Source organism: Staurois parvus, unplaced genomic scaffold, assembly GCF_062004578.1.
Source record: "Staurois parvus isolate SC_StPar_1 unplaced genomic scaffold, SC_StPar_1.0 ptg000991l, whole genome shotgun sequence".
In the NCBI taxonomy this organism is placed as follows: domain Eukaryota; kingdom Metazoa; phylum Chordata; class Amphibia; order Anura; family Ranidae; genus Staurois; species Staurois parvus.
The window spans coordinates 525,637-549,698 of NW_028318787.1; the positions used below are offsets into that span (position 1 = coordinate 525,637).

A 24,062-nucleotide genomic window follows, 5' to 3' on the forward strand; every position below is an offset into this window, starting at 1 on the left:
GACCAGAGACTGCCAGGTGACTGACCAGAGACTGCCAGGTGACTGACCAGAGACTGACCAGAGACTGCTAGGTGACTGTCCGAGACTGACTAGAGACTGACCAGAGACTGCCAGGTCACTGACCAGAGACTGACCGAGACTGCCAGGTGACTGACCGAGACTGACCGACTGTGCCAGGTGACTGACCGAGACTGAACAGAGACTGCCAGGTGACTGACCAGAGACTGCCAGGTGACTGACCAGAGATTGATTAGAGACTGACCGAAACTGCCAGGTGACTGACCAGAGACTGCCAGGTGACTGACCAGAGACTGCCAGGTGACTGACCGAAACTGACCAGAGACTGCCAGGTGACTGACCGAGACTGCCAGGTGACTGACCAGAGACTGCCAGGTGACTGAACGAGACTGCTAGGTGACTGACCAGAGACTGCCAGGTGACTGACCAGACACGAAGACTGAGCAGAGACTGCCAGGTGGCTGACTCATACCACTAACTGACACCTTCTCGCTGCTCATACCACTAACTGACACCTTCTCGCTGTTCATACCACTAACTGACACCTTCTCGCTGCTCATACCACTAACGGACACCTTCTCGCCGCTCATACCACTAACGGACACCTTCTTGCCACTCATATTACTAATGACACCTTCTCGCCGCTCATACCACTAACTGACTAACTGACACCTTCTCACCGCTCATACCACCAACTGACACCTTCTCACCGCTCATACCACCAACTGACATCTTCTCTCCGCTCATACCACTAACTGACACCTTCTCACCACTCATACCACTAACGACACCTTCTCGCCGCTCATACCACTATCTGACACCTTCTCGTTGATCATACCACTAACTGACACCTTCACACTGATTATACCACTGACTGACACCTTCACATCGCTCATGCCACTAACTCGGTCTCCGCCCTGCCTGTTGAGTGATCTTCATGCCTACTGGGGGGGGGGGGGGGAGAGCTGACAGGCAGACTGACCAGAGACTGCCAGGTGACTGACCAGAGACTGCCAGGTGACTGGCCGAGACTGACCAAAGACTGCTAGGTGACTGTCCAAGACTGACCAGAGACTGCCAGGTGACTGACCAGAGACTGACCGAGACTGCCAGGTGACTGACCGAGACTGACCAACTGTGCCAGGTGACTGACCGAGACTGAACAGAGACTGCCAGGTGACTGACCAGAGACTGCCAGGTGACTGACCAGAGACTGATTAGAGACTGACCGAGACTGCCCGGTGACTGACCGAGACTGACAAGAGACTGCCAGGTGACTGACCAGAGACTGACAAGAGACTGCCAGGTGACTGACCAGAGACTGCCAGGTGACTGACCAGAGACTGCCAAGTGACTGACCCGAGACTACCCGGTGACTGACCGAAACTGACCAGAGACTGCCAGGTGACTGACCGAGACTGCCAGGTCACTGACCAGAGACTGCCAGGTGACTGAACGAGACTGCTAGGTGACTGACCAGAGACTGCCAGGTGACTGACCAGAGACTGCTAGGTGACTGACCAGAGACTGCCAGGAGACTGACCGAGACTGCCAGGTGACTGACCAGACACTGACCAAGACTGAGCAGAGACTGCCAGGTGGCTGACTCATACCACTAACGGACACCTTCTCGCCACTCATATTACTAATGACACCTTCTCGCCGCTCATACCACTAACTGACTAACTGACACCTTCTCGCTGATCATACCACTAACTGACACCTTCACATCGCTCACGCCACTAACTGACACCTTCTCTTTGCTCATACCACTAACTGACACCTCAACGCTCATACCACTAACTGACACCTTTACAGAAAGACCACTAAGTTCTGCCCAGGGAACGTTGGTGCACTTGAAACAGTGGGGGTGCACGGGGCTGGGGGGGGGGGCAATTTTTGTGTTGCCTAGGGCAGCACAAATCAGAAATACACCACTGACTACTATAACTGCTACACACCACTGCAATCATCCTGTATGAAAAGAAAACATCTGTTATACTACACATTTAGATTTTTATACTTTTTTTTTTTTTTTTTCAAATCATCAACTACTATAACTACTACACACCACTGCAATCATCCTGTATGAAAAGAAAATACATGTTAGATACGGATTTGCAGCAAACACATAACACCATTTACACTGTCAATGAAAAACCTGCTGTTGATCATGTCTTCAAGGCTCAGGTTGTTTATGCCCTCCAATGTGATTATCCGGCGCTGGTGTGGAATAGCAGCTCGGCACATGGGACACGTGGCACTCTCCTGAAGCCATTGTAGAATGCAGTAGGTGTGAAATTTGTGATTGCAGGTCAAGATTGTAGTGTGCTGACTGTCTTCGTACCCTGCAAAACAAATGGGACAGATTGCCCCCTCCTCGTCGTGCTGCTCCATGGCTGGTGGTGCTGGATGGCGATGAGCAGCCCTGCTGATGGCGTCCTCCTGTCTCTGCCGAAGCAGCAGTCTGGATCTTGTCCGATGGGCTACTGGAGACTCCTGGACTTCCTGACGTGAGAGCCTTCCCCGGCATCTGTGACGTGCACGTCTCGGCATCCTAATGGTGATGGATGGCAAATCACCTGGAAATAGCTACAAAATAAAATATTAATAATAATAATATTTAATCAATATTATTATAATGACAAGAGCAGTATTTCTGGATATTAAGCAGAAAAAGCTCAGGTAATCTCTTTGAAAAGCAGTGGATCGCAGGAGAAATTCCAACGATGCTACTCGCTCGACTCCCAGCGTAAGAGTGACTTGAGCCACAGCCACAGCCAATCACAGCCAGTCACAGCCAGCCACAGCCAATCCCAGCCAAAGCCAATCACAGCCAGTCCCGCCCCTGTCACTTTTGAGGCCTACTATGAATTGTCATGGAAACATATGCCTAAATAAATTTGATATCATTTTCTATGTTATGTGTTCATTTTAATGGTCATTACCGAATTCCGCCACTAGATGACAGCAAAATTGCAATAATTCTCACTCCTCCACAGCGGTAATCCCGCACATCGCCACTGATGTCTCCCTTCCCAATCAGCTCCGTTTTCTTTCCCCTGGCGGCCATCTTGCTTATCTGAGAATGCAGTGAGCCGACAGGAGGAATTCTGGCCTCCGGGTAGATAACAGGTGAGGAGGACAGAGAGCCGGGGGTGGTGAGGAGAAGGCCGCGGTGAGGTGTAATGGAGGTCGGGATGGCGGATGGTGTAGGCCGCGGTGTGCTGTGGAGGAGGGGCTGAGGTTGCAATACATAGAAGGCCGCAGGGGGTGAGGAGAATGCCCAGGATGGTGTAGGCCGCAATGTGCTGGATGGAGGAGGAGGGGGATGGAGTGTGTGGCCGGCTATAGAGGTGGTCATGACAGGAAAAGTCGGGGGGCAGACATACCTGGATCCCCCCCATCACTCCCCCATCCATGTCTGCCATCCCCGGCCTGCACAGGGCAGAGCTCATTGCTTTCCTTTCCTGTGTGGTGGGATTTGCGGCTGGGAGTGCGCTGATGATCTCTCCTGTAGGCCCCATTCACATCTGGCGATTTGGTATCGCTGGAGGGATGGCCGCAGTTCTATCACTGCACTAACTCGCACTGCAATCCTGGCAAAACGCACCACATGCGTTTGTATGCCATTCATTTTTAATGTCATCTCAAATGTGCAGCTTTGCAGCGCAAGAGAAACGCACGTCAATCCGCTTGTCGCCTATAAAGGAGCAGAAGCTTCTATTGGGTGACGAGCTTTGTGCGAAGCGGTGAGCAGAGCAAAAATCGCACCTTTTTGCCAGGATTACAGTGTGATTTGGAATTGCAGTAATTCCAGCCGCAACCCCAAATCGCCAGAAGTGGCTGTCCGCTGACACCTATGCTGCGCAGTTGTCATTGCGTCTGCTGGCGTCAGAGGTGCGCAGCTGTCATTGCGTCTGCTGGCGTCAGAGGTGCGCAGCTGTCATTGCCTCTGCTGGCGCCAGAGGTGCGCCATTTTCATGGTTTCTGCTGGCGCCAGAGGTGCGCTGTTGTCATTGCGACTGCAGGCGCCAGAGGTGCGCACTTGTCATTGCGACTGCAGGCGCCAGAGGTGCGCACTTTTCATTGCCTCTGCTGGCGCCGGAGGTGCGCACTTTTCATTGCCTCTGCTGGCGCCGGAGGTGCGCACTTTTCATTGCGTCTGCTGGCGCCGGAGGTGCGCACTTTTCATTGCGTCTGCTGGCGCCGGAGGTGCGCACTTTTCATTGCGTCTGCTGGCGCCGGAGGTGCGCACTTTTCATTGCGTCTGCTGGCGCCGGAGGTGCGCACTTTTCATTGCGTCTGCTGGCGCCGGAGGTGCGCAGCTGTCATTGCCTCTGCTGGCGCCGGAGGTGCGCAGCTGTCATTGCGACTGCAGGCGCCGGAGGTGCGCACTTGTCATTGCGACTGCAGGCACCGGAGGTGCGCACTTTTCATTGCCTCTGCTGGCGCCGGAGGTGCGCACTTTTCATTGCCTCTGCTGGCGCCGGAGGTGCGCACTTTTTATTGCCTCTGCTGGCGCCGGAGGTGCGCACTTTTCATTGCCTCTGCTGGCGCCGGAGGTGCGCACTTTTCATTGCCTCTGCTGGCGCCGGAGGTGCGCACTTTTCATTGCCTCTGCTGGCGCCGGAGGTGCGCAGCTGTCATTGCCTCTGCTGGCGCCGGAGGTGCGCACTTTTCATTGCCTCTGCTGGCGCCGGAGGTGCGCAGCTGTCATTGCCTCTGCTGGCGCCAGAGGAGCGCAGCTGTCATTGCCTCTGCTGGCGCCAGAGGTGCGCAGCTGCCATTGCCTCTGCTGGCGCCAGAGGTGCGCAGCTGCCATTGCCTCTGCTGGCGCCAGAGGTGCGCAGCTGCCATTGCCTCTGCTGGCGCCAGAGGTGCGCAGCTGCCATTGCCTCTGCTGGCGCCAGAGGTGCGCAGCTGCCATTGCCTCTGCTGGCGCCAGAGGTGCGCAGCTGTCATTGCCTCTGCTGGCGCCAGAGGTGCGCAGCTGTCATTGCCTCTGCTGGCGCCAGCAGAGGCAATGACCGCTGCGCACCTCTGGCCAGAGGTGCGCAGCGGTCATTGCCTCTGCTGGCGCCAGAGGTGTGCAGCGGTCATTGCCTCTGCTGGCGCCAGAGGTGCGCAGCTGTCATTGCCTCTGCTGGCGCCAGAGGTGCGCAGCTGTCATTGCCTCTGCTGGCGCCAGAGGTGCGCAGCTGTCATTGCCTCTGCTGGCGCCAGAGGTGCGCAGCTGTCATTGCCTCTGCTGGCGCCAGAGGTGCGCAGCTGTCATTGCCTCTGCTGGCGCCAGAGGTGCGCAGCTGTCATTGCCTCTGCTGGCGCCAGAGGTGCGCAGCTGTCATTGCCTCTGCTGGCGCCAGAGGTGCGCAGCTGTCATTGCCTCTGCTGGCGCCAGAGGTGCGCAGCTGTCATTGCCTCTGCTGGCGCCAGAGGTGCGCAGCTGTCATTGCCTCTGCTGGCGCCAGAGGTGCGCAGCTGTCATTGCCTCTGCTGGCGCCACAGCTGCGCAGCTGTCATTGCCTCTGCTGGCGCCACAGCTGCGCACTTGTCATTGCCTCTGCTGGCGCCAGAGGTGCGCACTTGTCATTGCCTCTGCTGGCGCCAGAGGTGCGCACTTGTCATTGCGTGTGCTGGCGCCAGAGGTGCGCCGCTGTCATTGCGTGTGCTGGCGCCAGAGGTGCGCCGCTGTCATTGCGTGTGCTGGCGCCAGAGGTGCGCCGTTGTCATTGCGTGTGCTGGCGCCAGAGGTGCGCCGCTGTCATTGCGTGTGCTGGCGCCAGAGGTGCGCCGCTGTCATTGCGTGTGCTGGCGCCAGAGGAGCGCACTTGTCATTGCGTGGGCTGGCGCCAGAGGAGCGCACTTTTCATTGCGTGGGGTGGCGCCAGATTTTCGCACTTGTCATTGCCTCTGCTGGCGCCAGAGGTGCGCAGTTTTCATTTCACCTGCTGACACCTATGCTGCTCTGCTTTCGTCTGCTAGCGCCAGAGGTGCGCAACTTTCATTGCATCCGCTGGCGCCAGGGGTGCACTTTGTGTCTGCTGGTGCTAGATGTGTACAGCTATCATTGCGTCTTCTGTCGCCACAGGTGGGCTGTTTTCATTGCGTCTTCCGACACCTATGCTGCACAGCTTTTGTGTCCGCTGGTGCCAGAGGTGCGCAGCTTTCATTGCATCTGCTGGCGCCAGAGGTGCACATTGTTTGTGTCCGTTGGTGCCAGAGGTGCGCAGCTTTCATTGCATCCGCTGGTGCCAGAGGTGCGCAGTTCTTATTGCGTCCACTGGCACCAGTGCGGGTGGCCGTTGTATACAGCTCCTCTAGTGTGCATTGTAATACGTTGCAAAAAATGCAGTTGAACTAAAATTTTGGTGCATTGAGGTGTTAAAACCCACTGCTATTGTGTGATCCTCTGGAAGGGTCGGGGCCACACTTGAGGCCTTACTTCATTTTTGCGTTGACCTCCACTGTTGGATTCCAGCTAATCCCAACAACCAAATGTAATATATTGCAGCGTTCCAGTCCTCAGATGGGCATTAGATTTCATGTTCACATTTGCTGGATGGATTAGATTTCATGTCCACCCCTTTCACCTGGTGATCCTTCAGTAACACTCTTCCTATCCAGCACTGCATGTACAAAGAGGGAGCGATCTTTAAAATGGTCTTAGGGCCCGTTCATACCACATGCAGTCTAATGCATTTTTTTCTGCATCAAACACTTTTAGACAGTAATTGACATGGATTCCAGTGGCAGAGTTCTCACCAGTGCAAGCACGTTCCAGAACAGTCAAAAGTAGAACATGCTGCCTTTTTTCTGCATGGAACTGTGCTGGAACGCGGAAAAACACATAAAACACACCGGAATGCACATGTCACTAATTAGGCCCCTTAGGGGCCAGTTCCCACCACAGAAACAAAGTCTGAATGCTTTTTTTTGCATGCGTGTTCTTGATGCATTCTGATTCATTTTTATACATTTTCAATGTGTTTCAGTGCATTTCTACCCCTCTTTGTTTTTTTTTCTCGAAGTTTCCTGTGTGTGTTTTGTTTTGTGTTTTTTTTCTCTGTAATGTGTTCCAGTGCAGTTCTTTGCTGAAATAATGCAGCATGTTGTAATTTTGTGGACTGTACTGGCACGTATTGCAATGGTGTAAACTGTACCGTCCATTGATGCAGCAAATAAACGTATTGGACGGCATGTGGTGTGAACCGGCCCTCACACTAGTGCGACTTCTGATGGATTTGGGTTGCACACAATTGCAGAATGAGGGAAATGACATTTTTCAGCGATGCCCTTTTATTTCAGCCCTGTAGACTAATATAGAAATTCACGGAAGTGGCATCAGCATTAGATATGAAGTAACTCCTATGTGACTTTGGTAAGATTTTTTTTTTTTTTTCCCCTTACCTGTCCTCCCAGGTCATTCTTGCTGCCTAAAAGCACTCCTCCTCCCAAGCACATTCCATTCACATCCTGAGCAGAAGCTGTAGCAGAAACACTCATTCCCATTTTTGATTTTGTGCGATTTTCACATGTAAACATGTCACGCATAGGGCAGCCCATTTACTTCCCAATGCTTATTTGTGGTGGTGGCTGCACTAGTTTTCTTTTATAGGCTTTGTTCCCTTTATTTTCATCTGGTGATCGATCCATTAAGTTTATTTTTCAACAGAACCAGCTGTCCTTCATATGTAGCAGTTAGAGGTTTGAGACTAACTATTAGCCACTGACAGGGATGGTTACAGTGATCAGCTTTTATTTATCCCAAAAGCTAAAAAAAAACACAGTTTGCTGTAACTGCTTGTGAGACTGACGTGTAAGCTGCGGTTTGACTTGGTTTGTTTAGTGTATTTAAATCTGCTAGTACATTTAACACTCCCCTCTCACCAGACTGGCAACACTGCTGTCCAAAGTTGTCCCCTGTGCTCTTCCATCCAGAGTGGGTACGCTCTTAATACAGGAGGTGTGTTACTGGACTGATCAGGTGAAAACTAAGGGGGGAAAAAAGAAAAACGAATGCGGCCCCCACAGCTAATGATTGGAAAGCTGCAATATACTACGTTTGGTTTTGGGTTTAAAACCACTTTAACCTCTAGTCTACAGGGCACTTATACCCCCTTCCTGCCCAGGCCAATTTCCAGCTTTCAGCGCTGTCACATTTTGAATGAGAATTGTGCGGTAATGCAACACTGTACCCATATGACATTTTTATCATTTTTTGTGACATATAGAGCTTTATTTTGGTGGTATTTACCCACCTCTGGGGTTTTTTTATATTTTCTTAAATCAAAAACCACTGAGAATTTTGAAAAAAAAAAACATTTTTTTCTTAGTTTTTGTTCTAAAATTTTGTAAATAAGTGATTTTTCTCCTTCACTGATTTGCCCTAATGAGGCTGTAGTGATTAGCACTGATAGGCTGCACCAGGGGCTGCCTGACAACTCATGGGGCCCCCGGGCAATAGGGGATCATGGGGCCCCTGTTCCCTTACCCACACTCAAAGCACACCCAAAAAAGCCTATAAAAGGTACCAGGGGCATTTCATGGGGCCCCCTACTGACCCTGGGCCCTCGGGCAGTGCCCGAGTGCTCGAATGGTCAGTCCGTCCCTGGGCTGCACTGATGGGCACTAATTAGGAGGCACTGGTAGGTGGCATTGATGGGCATTGACAGACATCACTGATGCACACTGAAAAGCAGCACTCATATATGGCACTGATAGGCGGCTCTGGCGGGCACTGATAGGCGGCTCTGGCGGGCACTGATAGGCGGCACTGGAGGGCACTGATAGGCAGTTCTGATTGGCAGCACTGATAGGTGGCACTGACTGGAATTGATAGGTGGCACTGATCCTTGACACTGAAAGGCAGCTGAGATGGGCACTGATATGTGGCATTGTGCACTGGTAGGCACTGAAATGTGGCACTGATGGGCACTGGCAGGTGGCTTGGATGAGCGCTGACAGCTGGCACTGATGGACACTGACAGGTGGCACTGCTGGGGCTACACAGATAATCAGTGCTCTGATGATCAGTGTAGATGTCCCCTCCGAGGAATGCTGATTACCGGCTCTCCTCTCCTCACGAGCTGTCAGCGTGACAGTTCGTGAGGAGACAAATGCAGATAACCGGCATTTCCCTGTTTACATGCGATCAGCTGATCACATGACCGAGCCGACATCTTTGGCTCTTTCTGTTGAGCGATGATCGCGGCGCATGAGTGGTTAGAATGGGAGGACGTCTGTCAGGATTCTAGGTATGACCAGAAGTGTGTGGACTGACACAGGGAAACGCAGGCTTCAGGTATAGTAAACAATATAATTTGAGACTACAATACAAAACGTAGTGCAAAACTAAACATAACACAGTGCAAACAAACCAAACCTCCCACAGATAACAATACATACAATACAAAGAGTAGTCAGGCAGGCCGGGTCAGTGGCAAACCGGGTACCAGGAGCAGGCGGGAGAATGGTCAGGGTCACAAGCTGGGTTTAGAAACTCACAGGCAGCACGGTACAGAGGAGCAGGCAATAGGATGGTCAGGCAAGCCAGGGGTTAACAGGAGACGGTCAGCAGAATCAGGAACAATATAAAATAAAGAAAAGTGAGCGCACTTCAGTGAGCGGCTAATGCACAAAAAAGGAACTACAAGCCCTTCCAACCAGAATAGAAACAATAAAGTGCAGCGCTACAAATAATATCCAAGTGACAATTATATATGCGGTCATCAAATATAGGAATATTAAAGATGATAAACAGTTCAGTGATGGGGGACTCTCAGGGAGTATAGGTGCAATCCAATCCCAGGAATAGATAAATTGCCTGCTTACCAGAAGCGCAATATTAATACGCATGTACAGGTTACATGTAGCCGGGGTCCCATGTAGGCGCTGCTTTATAGTACCCAGATGGTCCGTCGGTGGTAAGACGATGCTGGCCTGGTCGGATCACACTGCTCCTTGGATCCACGCAGAGAACCTAAAAATGCTGGGGCTGAGGTATGGGAACTCAGTGCCAGATGTAAGGAGTAAGAATACTCATAGTGTAGTATGTTTTAAAATTATTTATTAAATCCAATAACGTAAACCATAAAAGTTACAAAACGCATGCCTGCAGCCTGTAGCCAGTATAAGCAGCTTGAAAAAGAGATTCTATACACTGACCAGTGAATACCAAAGGTGGGCCGCCGGACCTCCTGACCCGGCGGCGTAACGTCAAGGCGTGCGAAGGCTCCTCCTGACCCGCGTGGATCCAAGGAGCAGTGTGATCCGACCAGGCCAGCATCGTCTTACCACCGACGGACCATCTGGGTACTATAAAGCAGCGCCTACATGGGACCCCGGCTACATGTAACCTGTACATGCGTATTAATATTGCGCTTCTGGTAAGCAGGCAATTTATCTATTCCTGGGATTGGATTGCACCTATACTCCCTGAGAGTCCTCCATCACTGAACTGTTTATCATCTTTAATATTCCTATATTTGATGACCGCATATATAATTGTCACTTGGATATTATTTGTAGCGCTGCACTTTATTGTTTCTAGAATCAGGAACAATGCAGAGGTCGGCAACAGAAGACAGGCAGGAGACAGGATACAGGGCACATGGGAAACATTATTATTATTATTATACAGTATTTATAAAGCGCCAATAGTTCGCTCAGCGCTGTACATTACAAAGGGAGACAGAACATGTGACAGAACAATACCAATACAATGCAAAACGTGAGGGGATCAAGGGCCCTGCTCTTTCGAGCTTACAATCTAGGAGGGAGGGGGTGGTGGCACAGGAGGAGATAGCTGTGGGGGATGGAGTGGTAGGAAGAGTGGAGGAGGGAGGCAAGTTAGCAGGGGGTGGGGTAGGCTTCCCTGAAGAGATGGGTTTTCAGGGTGCGCCTAAAGGAGAGGAGAGTAGGTGATAATCTGATGGGTTGGGGCAGGGAGTTCCAGAGGATGGGTGACACCCTGGAGAAGTCCTGGAGGCGGGCATGGGAGGAGGAGACCAGGGAACTAGAGAGAAGGAGGTCTTGTGAGGAGCGGAGTGTGCGTGCTGGGCGGTACTTGGATATTAGGTCAGTGATATAGTTCGGGGCAGTATGGTGGACAGCTTTGTACGTCAGCGTTAGGATTTTGAATTTGATCCGTTGCGCAATCGGCCCTGAACACAGGCCTGGCCATTCCTTAAATACACCTGTGTAATCCGTTTCAGGTGATGGCTCATTGCAGGAGTGAGCCTCTGGTTGCTGAGAGCACCGGCTGGCCAGCCCTGATACTGCAGCCCACAAGGCAGGTGCGTCCCACCACCATTGGTGAGTCCATTCCTGACAACGTCATACAACGTCCTCCCAGAACGAGAGAACCGCCTTGCGCCCGTCATTGTACTATATGGCGAGCGGGAGGCGGTTAAAGTTCTATTTTGCCAATTGTATTCCTTCTTGAGTGGCAATGCTTACCTACTGCCATTCAACAGAGCAGCTTTGTTGTCATGCCTAGTGATTCTGTGTGCTTGTAGTCACTTCCTGTTGTCTTACATGTCCTTTCATGCTGTACTGTGAAGAAACCCATTATGGTGATAGAGCAGTAGGGATGCATCGAAATTTCGGAAAACACCCCTTTCGGCCAGCTGCCGAAATGAAAAAAAAAAAGTACCGATACAGGTGCCGAAAAAACCTCGCCTGCCATCGCTGCCGCCCACTCGCCGCCACCTCCACTCGGTAGTTCAGCCTTACCTGAGAAACCATCGATCTGGGCATAGAGATGTGTGAAGGAAAGATGGCCCCCACACACCTCTATGCCCATGGAGGACCGGAGTGATGTCATTTCCCGTTCTGGCCAAGTTTTTTTTTTTTTTTTAAACACTAGATGAATGCTTTTTTTTTTATCTAATGCTTTGCACTGCAGAGGAGATATATGAGGTCTTATTGACCCCATATCTCTCCATAAAGAGGACCTGTCTCTAATTTCTATCACAAGGGATGCATGTATTTCTTGTGATAAGAGTAAAAGTAATTAAATTTTTTTTTAAAGGAACAGTGCAAATAAGGAAAAAAAAAAAACATTAAATTAAAAAAAAGAAGTTTAAAGTGCCCCTGTCCCCCCGTGCTCGCACGTAGTGGTAAACACATACGTAGGCCGTGCCCACATATGTAAATGGTGTTCAAACCACACATGTGAGGTATCGCCATGAACGTCAGAGCAAGAGCAATAATTCTCACACTAGAACTTCTCTGTAACTTTACACTGGTAACCTGTAGAAATTTTTAAAGCATCACCCATGGAGATTTTTAAGTACCGCACTTTCACGCCATTCCACGAACGTGCACAGTTTTAATGCATGACATGTTGCGCCAGATTGCCCGCCAGTACACCAGTAATCCCGTTTAACCCCTTGATCGCCCCCCCCCAGTTAACCCCTTCACTGCCCTGTCACCAGTGTCACTGATCAGTGAACCAATTTTTACTGATCACTGTATCAGTGTCGCTGGCGACTTCCGATAGTGTTAGCGCCCCTCCCAGATAGCGCCAGATTGCCCGCTAATACACCAATAATCCCGTCTAACCCCTTGATCGCCCCCCCCGAGTTGACCCCCCTTCACTGCCCTGTCACCAGTGTCATTGATTAGTGAACAGATTTTTACTGATCACTGTATCAGTGTCGCTGGCGACTTCCAATAGTGTTAGCGCCCCTCCCAGATAGCACCAGTTTGCCCACTAGTGCACCAGAAATTCCATTTAACCCCTTGATCGCCCCCCTCCCCCCCCCCACAGTTAACCCCTTCACTGCCCTGTCACCAGTGTCATTGATTACAGTGAACAGATTTTTACTGATCACTGTATTAGTGCCACTGGTGACTTCCGATAGTGTTAGCGCCCCTCCTAGATAGCGCCAGTTTGCCCGCTAATGCACAGGATTTTTTTTACCAAAAACATGTAGCAGAATACATTTTGGCTTAAATTTATTTTTTTCAAAATTTTCGTGGTTTTTTTGTTTATAGCGCAAAAAATAAAAAGCGCACAGGTGATCAAATACCACCAAAAGAAAGCTCTATTTGTGTGAAAAAAAGGACGTAAATTTATTTGGGTACAGCATTGCATGACAGCGCAATTATCATTTGAATTAGTGCAGCGCTGTATAGCAAAAAAAGGCATAAATACAGTATCTATACCATAGTTTGTAGACGCTATAACTTTCACACAAAGCAATCAATATACACTTATTGGGATTTTATTTACCAAAAACATGTAGCAGAATACATTTTGGCTTAAATTTATGACTAACTTTGAGTTTACGATATATTTTTTATAGCTGAAAGTAGAAAATATTGTTTTTTTTCAAAAGTTTCGTGGTTTTTTTGTTTATAGCGCAAAAAATAAGCGCACAGGTGATAAAATACCACCAAAAGAAAGCTCTATTTGTAAAAAAGGACGTAAATTTTGTTTGGGTACAGCATTGCATGACCGCGCAATTATCATTTGAATTAGTGCAGCGCCAAACGGCAAAAAAAGGCCTGGTCATTAGGGGGGTAAATCCTCTGGGGCTCAAGTGGTTAATTAAAGTGTATTTTTTTCCAAAAAATATATATTAATTTCTAAAAACTGCGCGTTTTGGTTTTCGTCCAAGTGCATTATGAATTTTCGGTTTCGGCACCAGAATTTTCATTTCGCTGCACCACTATAGTGCAGTATATTAATACATATATAATATTACATTTTAATATTTTTAACATTGCTCTGCTTATCTCCTCCTTACCTCCCTGCCTGTTTCCATCATGGAGGACTAGCATGGAGGGGAGAGACCTTGCAGTGTAATGAGCACCGATTGGGTGCTTTTCAGGAAAGGTAAGTTTCAAGCTCTCTAAACGCTCAGCAGAAGCGCGTCTGTTGGGCGAGTAAATGAGGCGCTGACTCCAATAAGAAAAAAAAAACTTTATTCCCCCAGGTTACCCTCATACTCAGAAACACTTGGGTACTCAGTACAAGTGCATGCTGAGCAGCCAAATCAACATCTGGTGTCCGCTCCGTTAAAGAATAAGTTCGCCTTTTTAAAAAAAAAAAAAATAGTAATAAATGCTCATTTTTTTGCTGTTAAAAAAATATGCATTTACTATTTATTTTTTTAAATTTAGGATTCTAGAAAGCATTGCACCAGCGATCAGCAGATCATGGGTGTAATGCAGGACTCCTGCAGACTGTCAGTGTAATCTGTCTTCCTATACATTGTGCATGGTAGGGGCAGGCAGTTTCACACTGACAGGTAGAATTTACTTAGAGTACCTAACAGCTTCATGGTGGTTCATTGAGAACTACAAGCCTTCCTCTGCAAAGGATGGCACTGCTTGTGGTTGATTCATTCACAGAACGCAATGCTGTTACACAAAGGACTCGGATCACTAATCCGCTGCAGGAGCGGGAACATGTTACATATTCCACCCTCAAATGAGGAACTTGTCTTTTAACCCTTTCACTGCCAGAGCCGTCTTTACATTTTTTTAGCACACGTTTGAACAAAACCACTTCAGACCTAAAGATTACATAAAACCCCTAAAACACATGTTTGCTGAAAGCAGACACCCTAGAAAAATTAAATAGTGGTACTTCCTTTTTTTTTATGCCACACAGTATTGGCATAAAGGTCTAGAAAATGGAAAATTTTAGTAAAAAACACAGTAAAGTTAATTTTAGGCACAAAAATGCAATAATTACCACATTTTTGGTAAAATATAAAAGGTGAGGTTGCACCCAGTAAATACCCAACATGTCAAACCTTAAATTTGCGTACACTTGTGAAATGGCATAAAAACCCTATAACCTATATTTTCTGTAGGCAACACTTTAAAAGCCCCCTATAGGTCATCAGTTTAGCGCAGCAATGGGCAAACTACGGCCCGCGGGCCGTATACGGCCCGGTGGACCTTTTAATCCGGCCCGCGGAGCTAGGCTCCCGCTAGGCTCCTCTCACAGTCCGCCCTGAAGATCTGTCCCCCTCGACGTATCTGCGCATGTGCCGGAGATCGCCGATCGGCTGCTAATGCCTGAAACTGGCACATGCGCAGATACGTCGAGGGGGACAGATCCTCATAGGAGACAGATTTTCCGGAGCGGCGCGGGAAGACGGCGAGAGGAACGCGCGGAGCAAAGGTAAGTGAATTGACACGGGGGACTTAATATGGGGGATGAATTACTATATGGGGGATGAATTACTATATGGGGGATGAATTACTATATGGGGGTTGAATGACTATGGGGGATGAATTACTATATGGGGGATGAATTACTATATGGGGTTTGAATTACTATGGGGGATGAATTACTATATGGGGGTTGAATTACTATATGGGGGTTGAATTACTATGGGGGATGAATTACTATATGGGGGATGAATTACTATATGGGGGATGAATTACTATGGAGGATGAATTACTATATGGTGAATTAATTACTATGCTTACTATGGGGGAATATTACTATACTTACTATGGATGGCATGGTAGTGGCTGGGCCGGCCAGCAGCTAGTCCGGCCCCCGGGTCCAATATATGAACCCATTGCGGCCCTCAAGTCAAAAAGTTTGCCCACCCCTGGTTTAGCGTCTTGTGGATTCTGATGTGCACAGAAATATTCAACCTGTGTATCACAATTGTATTTTCTTGTGTAGCCGGCCCGATGTGTGCGTTTGTAAGTGTGTATATTTGGCGGTGGGGGGGTCCTCAAATTTTTTTAGCTGAAAGAATTTTATTTGGGTGTATTTTTTTTTAAATGTACAATAAAAAATATTTGTTACCTAACAACTATAATTCTTCCCCCTAAAAAATTTTGTGGAATCGGGGCGCCTACACATGAAAATACAATACTGCGTTACTTAAAAATCTCCATGGGTGATGCTTCAAAAATCTCTACAGGTTAGCAGTGTAAAGTTACAGAGGAGCTCTAGTGAGAGAATTATTGCTCTTGCTCTGACGTTCATGGCGATATCTCACATGTGTGGTTTGAACACCATTTACATATGTGGGCACGGCCTATGTATGCGTTTACCACTATGTCCGAGCACGGGGGGACAGGGGCATTTTAAACTTTTTTTAAAAAATGGTATTTTTTTTTTTTTCTGTCACTGCTCCTTTAAAAAAATTTTAATCACTTTTATTCTTATCACAAGAAATGCTTGTTATATAAATAATTAGTGACAGGTCCTCTTTATGGAGAGATATGGGGTCAAAAGGACCCCATATCTCTCCTCTGCAATGTAAAGCATTAGATAAAAAAAAAGCATTGATCTAGTGCTTTAAACAAAAAAACAACGTCCGGAACAGGAAGTGACCGCTTCGGTCTTCCAAGCGCATAGAGATGTGTGGCGGCTATCTTTCCTTCACTCATCTCTATGCCCAGCGCCGGGATCGATGGTTTCCCAGGTAAGGCTGAAGTACCGAGTGGTGGGCGGTGGCGGGGTTTTCAGCACCTGTATCGGTGCTTTTTTTTTTTAAATTTCAGTTGATGGCCGAAAGGGGTGTTTTCTGAAATTTCGATGCATCCCTACTGCTCTATCACCATAATGGGTTTCTTCACAGTACAGCATGAAAGGACATTTAAGACAACAGGGAGTGACTACAAGCACACAGGATCACTAGGCATGACAACAAAGCTGCTCTGTTGAATGGCAGTAGGTAAGCATTGCCACTCAAGAAGGAATGCAATTGCCAAAATAGAACTTTAAAGTGGTTTTAAACCCAAAACAAAACATAGTATATTGCAGCTTTCCAATCATTAAATGTGGGGGCCGCATTAGTTTTTCTTTTTCCCCTTCCTTAGCTTTCACCTGGTGACCAATCCAGTAACACACCTCCTGTATTAAGAGTGTCCCCACTCTGGATGGATGAGCACAGGGGGCAACTTTGGACAGCAGTGTTGCCAGTCTGGTGAGAGGGGAGTGTTAAATGTACTAGCAGATTTAAATACACCAAACAAACCAAGTCAAACCGCAGATTACATATCAGTCTCACAAGCAGTTACAGCAAACTGTATTTTTTTTAGCTTTTGGGATGAGTAAAAGCTGATCACTGTAATCATCCCTGTCAGTGGCAAATAGTCTCAAACCTCTAACTGCTACATATGAAGGACAGCTGGTTCTGTTGAAAAATAGACTTAATGGCTCGATCACCAGATGAAAATAACGGGAACAAAGAAGACTAGTGCAGCCACCACCACAAATAAGCATTGGTAAGTAAATGGGCTGCCCTATGCGTGACATATGTTTACATGTGAAATTCACACAAAATCAAAAAAAGGAATAACTTAATATCTAATGCTGATGCGACTTCGGTGAATTTATAAAGTGAAGGAAATAAGTATTTGATCCCCTGCTGATTTTGAATGTTTGCCCACTCACAAAGAAATGATCAGTCTAAAAATTGAATGGTAGGTGTATTGTAACACTGAGAGACAGAATAGCAAAAACAAATTCAAAAGAAATGCATGTCTAACAAATTATGCACTGATTTGCATGTTCATGAGGAAAATAAGTATTTGATCCCCTATCATTCAGCAGGATTTCTGGCTACCAGGTGTCTTTCATACAGGTAATGTTGGCAAACATTCAAAATCAGCAGGGGATCAAATACTTATTTCCTTCACTGTATATTAGTCTACAGGGCTGAAATAAAAGGGCACCTCTGAAAAATGTTATTTCCCTCATTTGCAATTCTGTGCAACCCAAATCCATCAGAAGTCGCACTAGTGTGAGGGCCGGTTCCCACCACGTACCGTCCAGTACGTTTATTTGCTGCATCAATGGATGGTACAGTTTACACCATTGCAATACGTGCCAGTACAGTCAACAAGAGTAGAACATGCTGCATTTTTTATGCAAAGAACTGCACTGGAACACATTACAGGGACAAAAACCAAAACAAAACACACACAGGAAACTTCGAGAAAAAAACAAGAGTGGTAGAAATGCACTGAAACACATTGAAAATGAATCGGAATGCATCAAGAACACGCATGAAAAAAAAGCATTCAGACTTTTTCTGTGGTGGGAACTGGCCCCTAAGGGGCCTAATTAGTGACATGCATTCTGGTGTGTTTTATGTGTTTTGCCGCGTTCCAGCACAGTTCCATGCAGAAAAAAGGCAGCATGTTCTACTTTTGACTGTTCTGGAACGTGCTTGCACTGGTGAGAACTATTCCACTGGAATCCATGTAAATTGCTGTCTAAAAGTGTTTGATGCAGAAAAAAATGCATTAGACTGCATGTGGTATGAACGGGCCCTAAAACCATTTTAAAGATCGCTCCCTCTTTGTACATGCAGTGCTGGATAGGAAGAGTGTTACTGAAGGATCACCAGGTGAAAGGGGTGGACATGAAATCTAATCCATCCAGCAAATGTGAACATGAAATCTAATGCCCATCTGAGGACTGGAACGCTGCAATATATTACATTTGGTTGTTGGGATTAGCTGGAATCCAACAGTGGAGGTCAACGCAAAAATGAAGAAGGCCTCAAGTGTGGCCCTGACAGTAGCATCGTTGGAACTTCTCCTGCGATCCACCACTTTTCACAGCGATTACCTGAGATTTTTCTTATTATTATCCAGAAATACTGCTCTTATCATTATAATAATATTGTTTATATATTATTATTAATAATATTTTATCTTTATCGCTATTTCCAGGTAATTTTTCATCCATCACCATTAGGATGCCGAGACCTGCACGTCGCAGATGCTGGGGAAGGCTCTCACGTCAGGAAGTCCAGGAGTCTCCAGTAGCCCATCGGTCAAGGTCCAGACTGCTACTTCAGCAGAGACAGGAGGACGCTGCCATCAACAGGACTGCTCATCATCATCCAGCACCACCACCACCAGCCATGGAGCAGCATGGCGAGGAGTAGGCAATGTGTCCTATTTGTTTGGCAGGATATGAAGATGCACTACACTTTTGACCTGCGCTCACCAATTTAACACCAGCTGCATTCAACAATGGATTCAGGAAAGTGCAACCTGTCCCATTTGCCGAGCTGCTACTCCTCAACAGCGCCAGAGACTCATAACTGAGGACATAAAAAAACCTGAGCCTTGAAGACATGATCAACAGTGGGTTTGCCATTGACAATGAAAATGGTGTTCTGTATTTGGTGTTAATCCGTATCAAACAGATTTTTTTTTTTTCATACAGGATGCTTGCAGTGGTCTGTAGTAGTTACAGTAGTTGATTTGAAAATAAAACCCAAAAGTATAAATAATTAAATGTATATATGTATGGCCTAACAGCTCCTTTCTTTTTATACAAGATGCTTGTAGCAGTTATAGTGGTTTATGCACTGAAATTTTTTTTTATAAAAATGTATAAATGTACACATGTATAACATATCTATCCTATTTATACAGGATGCTCGTTGTAGTAGCTGATATTTTTAAAAAAGAAACAAAAAGCACCCCCTACAGGGTCATTCTTTTTAGGTCATGTTTCTGCTCTTCTGGGAGGGTGGTGAACATGCTTGCTAACACACACAGCTCCAGCGGTTGCCTATTCCACCATTCAAGGGTTTTGAAAAAATAATCAGTTTTCCAATCTATTTGTCCCTCATGACAAACTACTTGTCCAGAATAAAAAACAAACTTTTTAATTAAAACCGTATTTAAATTGGAGGTGATTTTAGGAATGTCTGGGGATTTTAAAATCAAAAGGGGCTTTATGGCGACTTAAACATGTAATAATTTTAACACTGCACTGTTTTTCTCCTCCTCCCTTGCAATGTAATGAGCACTGATTGGGTGCTCGTCAGATAAGGGGAGTGTCGGGGCTTATCCTTTATCCCTTTCACTGCCAGAGCCATTTTTGCACAAGTTTAAAAATCATTTTAGGCCTGAAGATTACATAAAACCCCCAAACATGATATATTTTCTGAAAGCAGACATCCTAAAGAATAAAATAGTGGTAGTTCCAATTTGTGTTATATTGTTTACTGAAATTTTGCGGTAATATTTGCGGTGTAAGTAAGTTAATTTTAGGGCACAAAAAAGCAGTAAATTGCCCTATTTTTTGCAAAATATAAAAGATGAGAATGCATTGAGTAAATAGATATCCAACTTGTCAAACCTTAAATTTGTGCGTGTTCATGAAATTGCGATGATCATCAGTACCCTATACTTTCTATAGGTGACGCTTCTGAAGCTCCTTATAGGTCATCAGTTTAGCGTTATGGAGGAGGTTTGCAGCTAGAATTATTGCTCTCGTTCTGGCAAGTGCGGAGATATGTGACATGTGTATCGAAGTCGACGTTTTCATGCATAGGTGCCCCAGTGTGTGCTTTTACGTTTGTACGTGCGTATATGTGGGGGAGGGGGTCCCTCAATTTTTTGGGTTGGATTTAACGTGCTTGGGTGTAAATTTTATTTTTTTACAATTAAAAAAAAACGTTTTTTTTTTTTTCCTTTCCCCATGTGATGATTTTAAACAGGTTCTGTATATTGAGACACCCTGGGTGTCTCCCCTGAATGTAGTGCAGTGCAGATCGCACCGCATTACATTCTTTCCTGGCCTCCATGGCCAGAAATCTCTCAGTGGGGACCTGGAAGTGACCTCATAAGGTTACTTCTGGGTCAGGACAAGAAGAGAAAGGGAGCGGATGTGCCTCCCTTTCCTCCCTCCACTGTAGCCAATGGCAGTGAGCCGGTCCTGGACCTGCACATGGCTAAACGGAGCCTGGAAGTCCTCACGGGGGAGAGAGGCTGGCACTGTGTGGAAGAAATCGGTTGGCAGCTCTGCCGCCTGAATGCTGCCACCTGACAGGTGAGCCCCGCAGCAGGGCTAAAAGATAAAAATAAAAAAAACTGTACAACGCCTGAAACTACATGTCCTGGGTGTCGGGTGATATGAATTCAACATCCCTGAACATTGCTTTCGGCTGCTGGACTTCCTTGGATAGAAAGATATATTGCATTTGCCTCTTTTATCATATTTTGCTTCAGCTCCCCCCCAGGTGGTGATAAATTTGCTTAGTTGTAAGAAGCAGATTCTTCCTCCTGTGCCTCAGTCTTGCCCTATAAAACCTTACCTCAGAACAGACTGCAACTGCAAACTTTAACTCTACATGACACCTGGCACACAATTTACCCTGATGACGGGGACTATACCTTTTTTTTTTCGTCTCTGCATCAAAAGTACTCAGGGATCGACTATTTCTTTCTTACAAAGGCAGATCTTCTGTTCTTCCGAAAGGCTACAACAGGGTGTTGCTCCCAGAATATACATAAGTAAGTGTGTGCAGCGCTGTTGGATGAGATTTTTCATCCACAGTTAAAAAAGGAGCATATATACCCAAGCATTGGGGGCATGTGGTGGCCAGTGGGTGGGTGGCCCCTATTTTTCGGCATAGTCTCACCTGCTATCCAATAACAAAAACATTTGTTTTATTATTAAGTCACTGTTATATTGTTACTGTTTTATTGCTAACCATTGCCATTTTCTTTGCAGAAATGCCATTCAGCTGCAGCACCGATCTGTTTATTCTAACAGCATTAGGGTCTTGGTCTCAGAATATACGTAAGTAAGTGTGTGCAGCACTGTTGGATGAGATTTTTCATCCACAGTTAAAAATACCCAAGCATGGGGGCCTGGGGTGGCCAGTGGGTCGATGGCTCCTATGCTTTGGCAGACATATTTAATGTTTTTTTTTTTTGCAGAGAGTTCTTCATCCACATCGATCGATGTAAATAAAGTAATCTTTTAGGTTCCTTTTTTTCGGCCTGAACAAACAAAAAAAAAGAATATTTCATATGTGGCCACCATTAGAAGTGGGTGGATGCAGGGTGGTGTATTCTAATGGTGGGCATACAACACACTTTTTCTAGCAGAGATTTCTACTCTTTTTTTTTTTTTTTTTTTTTTTTTTTTTTTCAGCCTACATAAAAAAAACATAACATATGTACCCAACAAAGGACCAGCGACATACTGGTACATCACTGGACTTTGGTTATACCAGAATGATGCCTGCAGCATCACCCCCGTGCCATCGGGGGAACATGAGAATGCAGCCAGTGTTTCTGCTGGCTGACCATAGAGCTGATTGGAGACTGGAATGGTGCCAATCATCTCTACAGTCTAAGAAATCGGAAGCTACGAGCATTTCATCACTTCAGTTTCATAGGATATAAACAGCACCATTTTTAAATTGGGAAAGCATCTCCTCTACACTTACATCATCTGATCTCAAGAGTCTAATAGACCCCAGATTTCTCAGAAAAGAATACCTGTCATTGCCTATTGCATTCACGGGATATTTACATTCTTTGTGAGGAAAATAAAAGTGAAAATAAAATAAAAAAAATGAAAGGGACAGTGTAAAAATAATTAAAAAAAAAACACCCTCGCCCTGCCCACTCATGTGTGCGCAAGCGTTGACCCCATGCTGGTATGTAAACAACAGTTGTACCATGCATGTGAGGTATCGCCACAAATGTCATCATCAAGGGCAGTAATTCTAGCACTAGACCTTCTGAGTAAATCTAAAATGGTAGCCATTGCACTGGGCGTGCACAGTTTTTTTTAAGCATGTCATGTTTGGTATCTATTTACTAGACATACCGTCTTCTTTTATACTTTACCAGACAATTGGCCAATATATTGTGTTTTTGAGCATTAAAAGTAACAAAATGTATTTTTAAAAAGAAAATTGCATTTGAAAAATCTCTGCGTGATTACTATGTGCCATAAAAAATTGCAGCACCCACCATTTCACTCACTGGGGTGTCTGCTTTAAAAAATATATAATGATTGGGGGTTTAAAGTAATTTCCTAGCAAAAAATACTGATTTTTCATGTGAACACAAAGTTTCAGAAAAGGCTTGGTCTTCAGGTGGATAGAATAGTGAGTGATGTGTGGCATAAACTTTTAATGCTGGGTATAAAATGCACTCCCTCCCCCAAACTTACCCTTTTTGTAAAGTAGACACCCCAAGCTATTTGCTGAGAGGCATTTTGAGTCAATAGAAGAATATATTTTTTTTAGCACAATTTTTTGGAAAACAAACTTTTTTTTTTTTTTTTTTTTTTTACACAAAATTGTCACTTAAATGATATATTGCTCACACATGCCATGTCTACAGGTGAAAAAATTTGAATATTGTGCAAAAGTTCATTTATTTCAGTAATGCAACTTAAAAAGTGAAACTAATATATTAGATAGACTCATTACATGCAAAGCAAGATAGTTCAAGCTGTGATTTGTCATAATTGTGATGATTATGGCTTACAGCTCATGAAACCCCCAAATCCACAATCTCAGAAAATTAGATTACATGCAATCAATAAAACAAGGATTGTACATAGAACAATATCGGACCTCTGAAAAGTATAAGCATGCATATGTACTCAGTACTTGGTTTGGGCCTCTTTTGTAGCAATTACTGCCTCAATGCGGTGTGGCATGGAAGCTATTAGCCTGTGGCACAGCTGAGGTGTTATGGAAGATGAGGATGCTTCAATAGCTGCCTTCAGCTCTTCTGCATTGTTCGGTTTCATGTCTCGTCTTTCTCTTGGCAATGCCCCATAGATTCTCTATGGGTTTCAGGTCAGGCGAGTTTGCTGGCCAATCAAGCACAGTAATCCCACGGTCATTGAACCAGGTTTTGGTGCTTTTGGCAGTGTGGGCAGGTGCCACGTCCTGCTGGATCAGCATCCCTATTAAGCTCGTCTGCGGAAGGAAGCATGAAGTGCTCCAAAATCTGGTAGACTGCCGCGTTGACCTTGGACTTAATGAAGCACAGTGGACCAACACCAGCAGATGACACGGCTCCCCAAATCAACACAGACTGTGGAAACTTCACACTGGACTTCAAGCATCTTGCAGTGTGTGCCTATCCATTCTTTCTCCCTACTCTGGGTCCTTGGTTTCCAAATGCAAAAGTTGCTCTCATCAGAAAAGAGGACTTTGGACCACTGAGCAACAGACCAGGTCTGTTTTTCTTTAGCCCAAGTAAGACGCTTCTGACATTGTTTGTTGTTCAATGTCAATACGACATTTGAAGCCCATGTCCAGGATCCG

At 46.2% G+C, this 24,062-nt stretch overlaps 1 long non-coding RNA gene across 1 annotated transcript; it reads left to right on the forward strand.

Annotated features, from left to right (window-relative positions):
- The first annotated feature begins 3,090 nt into the window (after positions 1–3,090).
- On the forward strand, positions 3,091–19,284 carry LOC149441386 (uncharacterized). The gene is made up of 2 exons (XR_016307388.1): positions 3,091–3,153; positions 18,691–19,284. It is a non-coding gene; the product is annotated as an uncharacterized LOC149441386 (long non-coding RNA).
- Positions 19,285–24,062: the final 4,778 nt, after the last annotated feature.